At 40.4% G+C, this 10,281-nt stretch overlaps 1 pseudogene; it reads left to right on the plus strand.

Annotated features, from left to right (window-relative positions):
- Positions 1-5,481: 5,481 nt before the first annotated feature.
- Positions 5,482-7,028, plus strand: LOC114504522 (annotated as a pseudogene).
- The last annotated feature ends 3,253 nt before the right edge of the window (positions 7,029-10,281 follow it).

Below are 10,281 nucleotides of genomic sequence, written 5' to 3' on the forward strand. Positions count from 1 at the left end.
TCCACCTGGTACCCCCAATCCCTCCAGCAATCCCCTCCTTTAGTTCATGCCCATGGGTCATGCATACATGTTATTTGGCTACTCCATTTTGTATACTATTCTTAAAATCCACCTGCCTATTTTTTACCTACATATTTGTACTTCTTAATGCCCTCACCTCTTCTCTCATTCCTCCATATGCCCTCCCACCTGGAAACCATCAAAATGCTCTCCATATCCATGATTCTGTCTCTGTTCTTCTTGTATGCTTAGTTGGTCTTTTAGATTCAGTTGTTGATAGATATGTATTTATTGCCATTTTATTGTTCATGTTTTTGATCCTCTTCTTTTTCTTAAGTCCCTTTGACATTTCATACAATAAGGGCTTGGTGATAATGAACTACTTTAGTTTTTTCTTGCCTTTCCCTTTATCTACTCTTTGATTCTAAATGGTAGCTTTGCTGGGTAGAGCAATCTTGGCTGTAGGTCCCTGATTTTCATGACCTTGAATATTTCTTGCCAATTCCTTCTAGTCTGCAAAGTTTCTTTTGAGAAATCAGCTGACAGTCTTATGGGAACTCCCCTGTAGGTAATTAACTTCTTCTCTCTTGCTGCTTTTAAGATTCTCTCTTTACCTTTTAAAAAAAATTATTTATTTATTTATTTTAGAGAGGAGAAGGGATGGAGTGAAAGAAACATCAATGTGAGGTTGCCTCTAATGCACCCCTTGTTGGGGACTTGGTCTGAAACCCCCAGGCCTGTGCCCTGACTAGGAATTGAACCAGTGGCCCTTTGGTTTTCAGGACAGTGATCAATATACTAAGCCATATTAGACATAGCACTATTTATCTTTAACTTTTGGCATTTTAATTATGGTGTGTCTTGGAGTGGGCCTCTTTTTATCCATCTTGTTTGGGACTCTCTGTGCTTCCTGAGCTTGCACATCTATTTCCTTCATCAACTAGGGAAGTTTTCTTTCACTATTTTTCAAATAACTTTCCATTTTCTTGCTCTTTCTCTTCTCCTTCTTGCACCCCTATGATGTGAATGCTGTACCTCTTGAAGTTGTCCCAGAGGCTGCTTACACTATCCTCATTTTTTTTGGGGGGGGGATTCTTTTTTCTTCTTGCTGTTCTGATTGGATGTGTTTTGCTTCCTTATGTTCCAAATCATTAATTTGATTTTTGGCTTCATCCACTCTATCGTTGTTTCCTTCTAATTTGTTATTTATTTCAAGTAGCATTCCACTTGTTTTTAACTGGATTTTTTTTATGCTCTTGAGGTCCTCACTAAATTCCTTGAGCATTCTTATAACTAGTGTTTTAACTTTGCACCTGATAAATTGCTTATCTCCATTTCATTTAGCTCTTTTTCTGGAGTTTTGATCCATTTTTTTCATTTGGGCCATGTAAATTTGTCTCCTTATTTTGGCAGCCTCCTTGTGTTTGTTCCTATGTATTAGGTAGAGCTGCTTTGACTCTGTATCTTGGTAGTTTGGGCTAGTGTAGTAGGTGTCCTGTAGGATCCAGTGGCACAGCCTCCCTATCACCCAAACTGGGTACTCGATGTGCACCCTTTGCATGGGCTGAGTACACACACCCTCATCTGTATTTGAGCATTGGTTGCTGTTTGCAGATTAATGGGAGAGCTTTACCCAGGCCAGTCAGCTGCAAGAATTGGCTGTGACCACTGACCACCAAACTCCACCCTCCATGGAGGATCAGCTGTGCAGCAGCATGGTGGTGGTGCTCACCACGGTCTATAGCTGTTCACTAAATGTGCTTGCACTGGGGTTTACAGTCTGGATGGATGTGGTTTATTTAATTCTATAGTTGTCAGAAGTCCATTCAACTTGATTTCTAATGGTTTTCAGTGACAGTTGTTCTATATTTTAATTGTAATTTTGAGAACTTGTGTGCAGAGGTGACCAATTATCAGCCTATACTGCCATCTTGACCACAAAATCCCTTAAAATTGTTTATCTGAGATGTTTCTTGTCTTTTGAGATAGTCCTTTAGTGCTATGAACCTCCCTCTCAGTACTGTTCTTGTTGTGTTTCATAAATTTGAGGTTATGGTGTTTCCATTTTCATTTGTTTCCAAGTAACTTTTGATTTCTTCCTTGATCTCACTGTTATCCCATTCATTTTTCAAAAATGTTATTTAGCCTCCATGTGTTTCAACGTTTTTCATTTTTTTAATTATTTGATTTCTAGTTTCATACCATTTTGATCTGAGTAGATGCTTGATATTATTTCAATCTTCTTGAATTTATTAAGACTTATTTTGTGTCCTAACATGTGGTTTATCTTTGAGAATTTCCATGTGCACTTGAGAAGAATGTGCAGTCTGCTTCTTTGGGATAAAATGTTCTGTAAATATCAATTAAATCCATCTGATCCAGTGTGTTGTTTAAGGTCACTGTGGCCGTGTTGATTTTTTGTCAGGAAGATCTATTCATTGTTGTTGGTGGGTGTTAAAATCCCTACTATTGTTCTGTTTCTGTCAATCTCTCCCTTAATGTCCACAAAGATTTTTGTTCAGGTGCTCCAACATTGGGTGCATATATGTTTACCAGGGTTATATCCTTTAGTTGGATTCTTTTAATATTATGTAATGACCTTCTTTGTCTCTTGTTATGGCCTTTGTTTTGAAGTCTATTTAGTCAGGTATAAATATTGTTACCCCAGGTATTGTTTATTTCCATTTGTGTGGATAATTTTTTTCCAGCCTTTCACTTTCATTCTGTGTGTATCTTTTGTTCTGAAGTGGGTCTCTTGCAGAGAGCATATATATGAGTCATATTTTCTTATTTTTAAAAGTATATTGTATTGATTATGCTATTACTGTTGTCCTATTTTTTCTCTCCTTTAGCCTCCTCTGCCCAGTAACCCCATTTCCTCCAGCATCCTCCCTTAGTTCATATCTATGGATTGTATATATAACTTCTTTGGCTTCTCTGTTTCCTATACTATTCTTAACCCCCCCCCATCTATTATGTACCTACCAATTATACTTCCTGTATGTCTTCTCCCATTCTTCCGCTCCCCCTCCCCAGTGATAGCCCTCCATGTGATCTCCATTTCTGTGATTCTGTTCCTGGTCTAGTTGTTTCCTTAGTTTGTTTTTGTTTTTGATTTATAGGTTTGGTTGTTGATAGTTGTGAGTTTGTTGTCATTTTACTGTTCATAGTTTTGATCTTATTTTTATACATAAGTTCCTTTAACATTTCATCTAATAAGGGCTTGGTGATGATAAACTCCTTTAACTTGACCTTATCTGGGAAGCACTTCATCTGCCCTTCCATTCTAAATGATAGCATTGCTGGATAGAGTCATCTTGGATGTAGGTCCTTGCCTTTCATGCCTTCAAATATTTCTTTCCAGCCCCTTCTTGCCTGTAAGATTTCTTTTGAGAAATAGCTGATAGTCTTATAGGGACTACTTTGTAAGTAATTCTCTTGTCTTGCTGCTTTTTAGATTCTCTCCTTACCTTTCATCTTGGGTAATTTAATTATGATGTACGTTGGTGTGTTCTTTTTTGGGTACAACTTGTTTGAGACTGTTTAAGCTTCATGGACTTTCTGGAAGCCTATTTCCTTTGCCAGATTGGGGATGTTTTTTTTTTTCATTATTTTTTCAAATAAGTTTTCAGTGTTTTGCTCTTCCTCTTCTCCTTCTGGCACCCCTATGATTCTAGTGTTGGAATGTTTAAAGTTGCCCCAGAGGTTCCTAAGCCTCTCCTCATTTTTTTGAATTGTTATTTCTTCATTCTGTTCTGGTTGAATGTTTAATTCCTCCTTCTGGTCCAAAACATTAATTTGAATCCTGATTTCCTTCCCTTCACTGTTGTTTCCCTGTATGTTTTTCTTTATTTCACTTTGTATAGCCTTCGCTTCTTCCTTTATTTTTCATCCTTACTGAATCATTTCTGTGAGCATCCTGATTACCAGTGTTTTGAATTCTGCAAATGATAAGTTAGCTATCTCCTTATCACTTACTTCTTTTTCTGGAGTTTTGATCTATTCTTTCATTTGGGCCATATTTCTTTGTCCTGGAACCCCTGTTATGTTCTAAGGGGTGGAGCCTTAGGTATTTGCCAGGGTGGGGCAGCACACATTGCTGAGTTGTGGCACTGTATGTGGAGGAGAGGTCAAAGAGAGAATAATACTGGATGCTCAGCTCTTTTCCCACTTTCAAGAGACTGGCAGTTTCTCCTGCCACCGCAACTTCCATACACTTTGATTTTCTGGCAGTTCTGGTTGTTTTTTGTTTTTAAATTGGTTATTTCCTTCTTTTAGTTGTGTGAGGAGGTGAAGTGTATTTACCTACACCTCCATCTTGGTCAGAACCCCCAGGTCATGTTTTCTCATATATTCAGCTTCCTTTTGCATTTTGATTGGAGCATTTAATCTGCTTACAATTAATGTTACTATTTATAGGTACTTATTTATTGCCAATATTCTTTACATTATGTTCTTATCTCTATTTCTTCTTCTTCTTAAATCAAGGTCTTCAGAATTTTTGGCAGTACTGGTCTGGTTGTAATGAACTTCTTTAGCATCACTTTTTTGGGGGCCTGGCAAGCACTTTATTTCCCTTACAATTTTAAATGATAGCCTTGCTGGATAGAGTAATCTTAGTTGTAGGTTCTTGCTTTTCATCACTTTAAATATTTTGTGTCAATCCATTCTGGCTTGAGTGTTTCTGTGGAGAAATCAGCTGACATCTTTATGGGTACTTTCTTGTAGATAACTAACTGTCCTTTGCTTGCTGCTTTTAAGATTCTCTCTGTCTTTAACCTTTGCTATTTTAAGTATGATGTGTCTTGGTGAAGCTCTCTTTGGGTTCATCTTGATTGGGATCTCTGTGTTTCCTGAACTTGTGTGACTTCTTTCTCTATGTTAGCGAAATTTTCAGCCATTATTTCTTCAAGCAAGTTTTGTATCTCTTGCTCACTCTCTTCTCCTTGTGGTAACCCTATGATGCAGATGTTATTATACTTGATATTGTCCCATATGTCCCCTAGACTTTCTTAATTTTTTTAATTCCCTTTTTTGTTGGTGTTCTTCTTCTTGGATCTTACTGCTAACTTGTTCTGTAATTTTGTGATTTGATCCTCTGCTTTATGTAGCCTGGTGTTGATTTTTTCTAGTGTATTCTTCATTCCTGATACTGTATTTTTTTTTATTTCTGACTTGTTCCTTTTAATAGTTTCTATGTCCTTTCTAATGCTTACTATATCTTTGTTTAAGTTCTCAATGGGGTTGCCCATTCTTCCCATAAGGTCTTTGAGCATCCTTATAATCATTGTTTTAAACCCCAAATCTGGTATCCTGGTTGTTTCCATTTCATTCAATTGCTCTTCTGGAGATTTCTCTCATTTTTTGTTTTTTTTTTCTCTTTCTTTTTTCATTCAGGACATATTTCTTTGTCTCCACTTTGTTTCTGTGCATTATGCTGATCTGCTATGACTCCAGAGCTTGTTGGATTTATGATATAGATGGATTTATGATATAGATATCTTATTGAGCTCAGTGGCACAATCTTGCAGATCACCTGAGCTCAGTGATCCAAAAATGTTTTCTGTGGACTTTATCTGATAGCTGCCAGTGAAGGCCAGCATGATGCACTGTATCCTGTCATGTCTGTCCCTGTGGTTCACCACTCACACGGTGGATCACTATTTGCTGTGGATCGGCAAATAGCCACACCATGATGACCCACCAAAGAGTCCTCCAGGGCCAGGGGCTATGGGGTTTCCATCCCATTTGGGGCAAGGACTTCAAGCAGTGTTTTACCATTTTCTGGGTCACTCCTGGAAGCAAGGCTGCTATAGCTGATTTATGTTTTGGAGATGTAATCACAGCTATCAGTGGGGAAAATACCAGCAATATGATGCACTTGGAAGCTCAGAATAAAATCAAGGGCTGCATAGACTGCATGGCTCTCACAGTATCCTGATTTCAACATAAAGTCTGGCCTCCTCTAGTGACAGAGGAAGGAAAATGTCATAATAAAAGATGAATTTAGCCTCTAAGCTGCAAGAGGTCTTGCACATAGGAAGTGCTCACAACCAGTGTGCCATGACCTCTACTGCCTCATCTGCCTCAAACTCTGCCCCCAGCTCTGTCCCCAGAGTCATCACAAACCTGTACCACAACCCCTCTGACCTTTAATCTTCTAAAAACATCTCCAGCTGCAAAAATGCTTTGGAATCAAAGACATCAGCCATTAGACCAGAGATGAATGGAGAGCCTTAGAGCATTTCTCAGTCTCCAAGTGGACCCATCATTGACAAAGAATCTGAAGTTTACAAGATACTTCAGGAGAAACAGAGTTTCAATGAGTCCCCCAAATAGTCTACTTCATTCCTGTTTCTGCAGTAAATCCTGGAATCTGAGGAGAAAGGGTATCCCAAGAAGCCCTCAAGATTCAGAATTATTAAGGCTCTGTTTATCATAATGGCTGCATCAATTGGTAAAGCCAAGAAATTACCCATGTGTCACTACCCTTGTCGGTGTGTTTGTGCAGCTGCAGGACCATCACGGACACCCTGAGTGTTAAGTGTGCACTGACTGTGGCACAAACCTGAAACAGAAAGGCCAATTTCTTTGTGGAAGATACAATCTACCATGAGAAACACGCCTGACAATGGGTCACTCCACCTGAAGGTTACAACATGGTCACTGTGTTCCCCAAGTGAACCAGAAGATCTGCATCAAACACTATTCTCCAAGTAGCCCCTCAAGTTGTTCTCTCAATGCCCTGGCCCTCTCCTCTCTTGGAAGTTCTTGCTTACTTTGTTTTTTTTCTCTACTCATTAAATGTGGCATTCCCCTGTCTTTGCCAACTGACTTGCACTGCTATGTGATGCCTGTTTTCATAATAAATGGAAGATTGTTTTGTTCAGTGTCCCCTTGCCAGCATCACTGTGTCTTCTCTTAACCTCAATTCATCTCTGCTGCAAATGGGCAGTAGCCAAATTTGCACCAAACCAAATTTAATGTCTGCCATTGATTTTGTTTTTACTCTATAAATTTATAGACTAAAAAAAGAATGTTTATTGTAGATTATGTGCAGCCTCCTGTTTTAGTTGTGTCTTGAATGTTGTTTTCCCTTTTGTGGGTTTAGCTAACCCTTTAGGTTGGCTGAATATAAGGATAAACCTTGATCACCATGTATGTGTCATTGTGCAAGGGCTACCCCCCAAGGTGTAGTTGTTCCCAGTAGGGTTTAGTGTTTGCTGGAATCCCTCTTTGGGTGTGTTGCTTGTGTGGCTAGTTGAGTCAAAATCTGGTGTGGTCTGAAGCCCAATACTGATCATGTTGCTTCTGGTTCCACTTGGGAAGGGTTCAGGTACCAGTTGAAGTCACATGTGTATAACTGGCCTTGGGCTACCTGTGTGGAGCTACTGTGCTATTCACTGTTTGTGGCTGCATCTACTTGACCTGGGTGCGGGTATGAGGGGCCAATCTATGTACAAGGGTCGGCTTCCTCCAGCTTAGAGTTGGAGGCAGATTTATAAAAAGTAAGAGGTTCTCTGAGGTTTGCCTCCACCTGTCAAGTTATTCTGCCTCCCTCAAAGGTTGCCTGGTCTTCCTTCAGAGTCTTGTGAACAAAGACTGTAGAGTAGCCTCAGGCTGGCTGTGATATGGTGCACAGATCCTTCCACCAGTCATGAACTTGATAGGGTCTGCTGACTGGAGTCAGAAGAATGGGACTAGTGGGTCCCCTACTTGGAGGTCACATGGTCAGTCATTCAATGAGAGGAAAGTGGCTCCTATTTCAGAGCCAGACCTCTCAGTATCTCCCAGGGTCTCCAACTCCAGTTCACCCAGAAGGCTCATGACACAGGTTCAGATTGGGTGTAGCCAGCTTTCCCATCTGGAAGAGCAAGCTCAGCAGGAAGGAGCCACTAGGACTCAGGAGGACAGATCAAGAATCTCCCATTAAGGGTGGGGATGGCAAAGCTTTCAGAAGGAGGCCAAGTGCTTTGTCTTGGTCCCAGACAATAGCATCCAGGAATACACACTCTGAATGTCCAAGCTCTAACCAGTACACCCTTTTCTCCATGACACTGAGCTCACCTGGTTGGGGCCACAGGGACTTGGGAGGGCTGATACAGTCTCCTCTTGTGGGTGGTGCCAGTAATCCTGTAGGAGGGGATAGGGACTTCTTTCTAGATAGCATTGGCTGAGCTCATAGGAGTCATAGGGGTTCCCCCCACCACGATATAGCCATACAACCCAGCACCCACTCACATGATTCCCAGACAAAAGCCTCCCCAGGAGACACTCCGAAAGTTCCATCTCTGTGCAGTATTCTGATCCTCCTGTGTGACTGAACTTATCAGGGCAAGGCCACAGAGTGTCAGGGCAGGCCCAGTAATTCAGCATGTGGGAGAGTGGCACCAGCTGTGCATTTGAAGTGGGAAAGAATGGTCCCCTTTCCAAAGCTACACAGTTCAATCACCATCTGAGTCTCTGCCAAGATCTTCTCTAGAAAAAAGGGACCCCTAAGGTCCCTGCTGAATGCAGCTAGAAGAACCCTCTGCAGAACCCCAGCACAGCAGAGTGCTGTCACCAATAGTTGGGAAACCAATGCAGTGCACTCCCTAGGCTGGTGCTGTATAACAATTGGAGTATTGGTCCCTGGGAAGGTGGCATCTGGGTGTCTAGCAGACGCTCTTCTCTCACTGATAGACTGAAACTCCACTGATTTTCACCACCAGTTGTTATGTGGGCTCCTCTTCTCATCTGTGTTGCTTTGGGTTGGGGATTCCAACATGGGGTTGAGACTCCATGGTCCTCAGAGGAGTCTTTTGCAGCTGAGATATCCATCCAGCTTCTCAGCTACCACATGTGGGTACAGAGGGCAGCCCATTCTGTGTCTCTGCCCTTTTTTTTTTTACCAGTTTTTATGTGGCTTTTTCTGTAAATCCTTGGTTATAGCATTTCAGTTCATCTAGCCATCAGTTGGTAATTCAGATTGATTGCTCTGTAATTTAGGTGTAAATCTGGTTTGGCACCTGGAGCAGGTCAGTGTAGCTTCCAGCCATCTTGGACTCCTTCACCACATCTTTATCCATTCATCTATTGATGGGCACCTAAGTTGCTTTCATACACGAGCTAGTGTAAATAATGCTGCAATGAAGATAAAGGTGCACAACAGTTCCAGAAAGTGTCTATAATGCAAGGAAAGGTCTTTTCTAGGTGCCTTTTGGAAAACTACCTAATACAACTAAGCTCAGGAAGTAGGCAGACTAAAAGGCTGGCCCAGAGTGGAGCTCAACAGTGAAACATGGTGTCTCTGATTGGGACATATGCTTGGAAAATGTACAGTAAGTAGCACATCCACTGCACCAGAGTAGAGACCACAAATCCTATCATTGTTATTGTTATCATGTTAATTGTTAACTGTTAACTATCCTTTACTCACCTATGTAAAAGAAGTATGTCTCTACCATTTTTATTTTTTATCCAACCCCAGAGGTTTCCCTGCTTTGCTTTCTCCTGCTTCCCTAATTTATCACCAGGAGATTTCATGTAACATTTTACACATTTACCTTTGATAGTAATATATAAAATAAGGTACAAAACTGCAATTTTCCAGGGCATTTTCTCAATTCATTGAGATTTTTCATCCTAACAATTGTCATTGGTTTGGTTCAAATGAACTCATAAAAATTCTTAGAGGTTTGGACATTTCCTATGTTGAAAAAGTTTAACATCTCTCTTATACACTATATCCAGTTCACTAGCAAATCCTGTTAACTATTTCTTCAAAATGTATCCTGGATCAGGACACTTTGTTTCACTTCAACTGCTATCAGTGTATATTAAATCATCATTTTTCTCACCTGGACTACAACCATAGTATGATAAATCATTTCTTTTTTTACTACCCTAAATCCTCACTAAATGGTTCCTATAGTGGTGTTTTAAAGATATAAATCAGGTCACATCACTCCTTTGTCCAGAAACTTCAGGTGGCTCCCATTTCCCTTAGAATTAAATTAAATCTGAATCTGTTACTGTGGTTTATAAATCTCTGCATGATCTGGTCCTTAACATCACCTCTTGGCTTACCTCCTATCTCTATCCTGCCCTTGACTCACTCTGTGCCAACCACCCTGGCTTCCCTTGGTTGTTTATTGAATATTTTAGGTATGTCACCACTTCAAGGCCTTTGCAGTTACCTTTCCCTCTGTGTGGTATGATTTTTCCCCAGACATCATTATGACTCAATTTACTTACCTCCTCACTTCTTTTAGGTCTCTGCTTAAATATGACCAGCTTAGA

The sequence above is a fragment of the Phyllostomus discolor genome, chromosome X (assembly GCF_004126475.2).
Source record: "Phyllostomus discolor isolate MPI-MPIP mPhyDis1 chromosome X, mPhyDis1.pri.v3, whole genome shotgun sequence".
NCBI classification, from domain to species: domain Eukaryota; kingdom Metazoa; phylum Chordata; class Mammalia; order Chiroptera; family Phyllostomidae; genus Phyllostomus; species Phyllostomus discolor.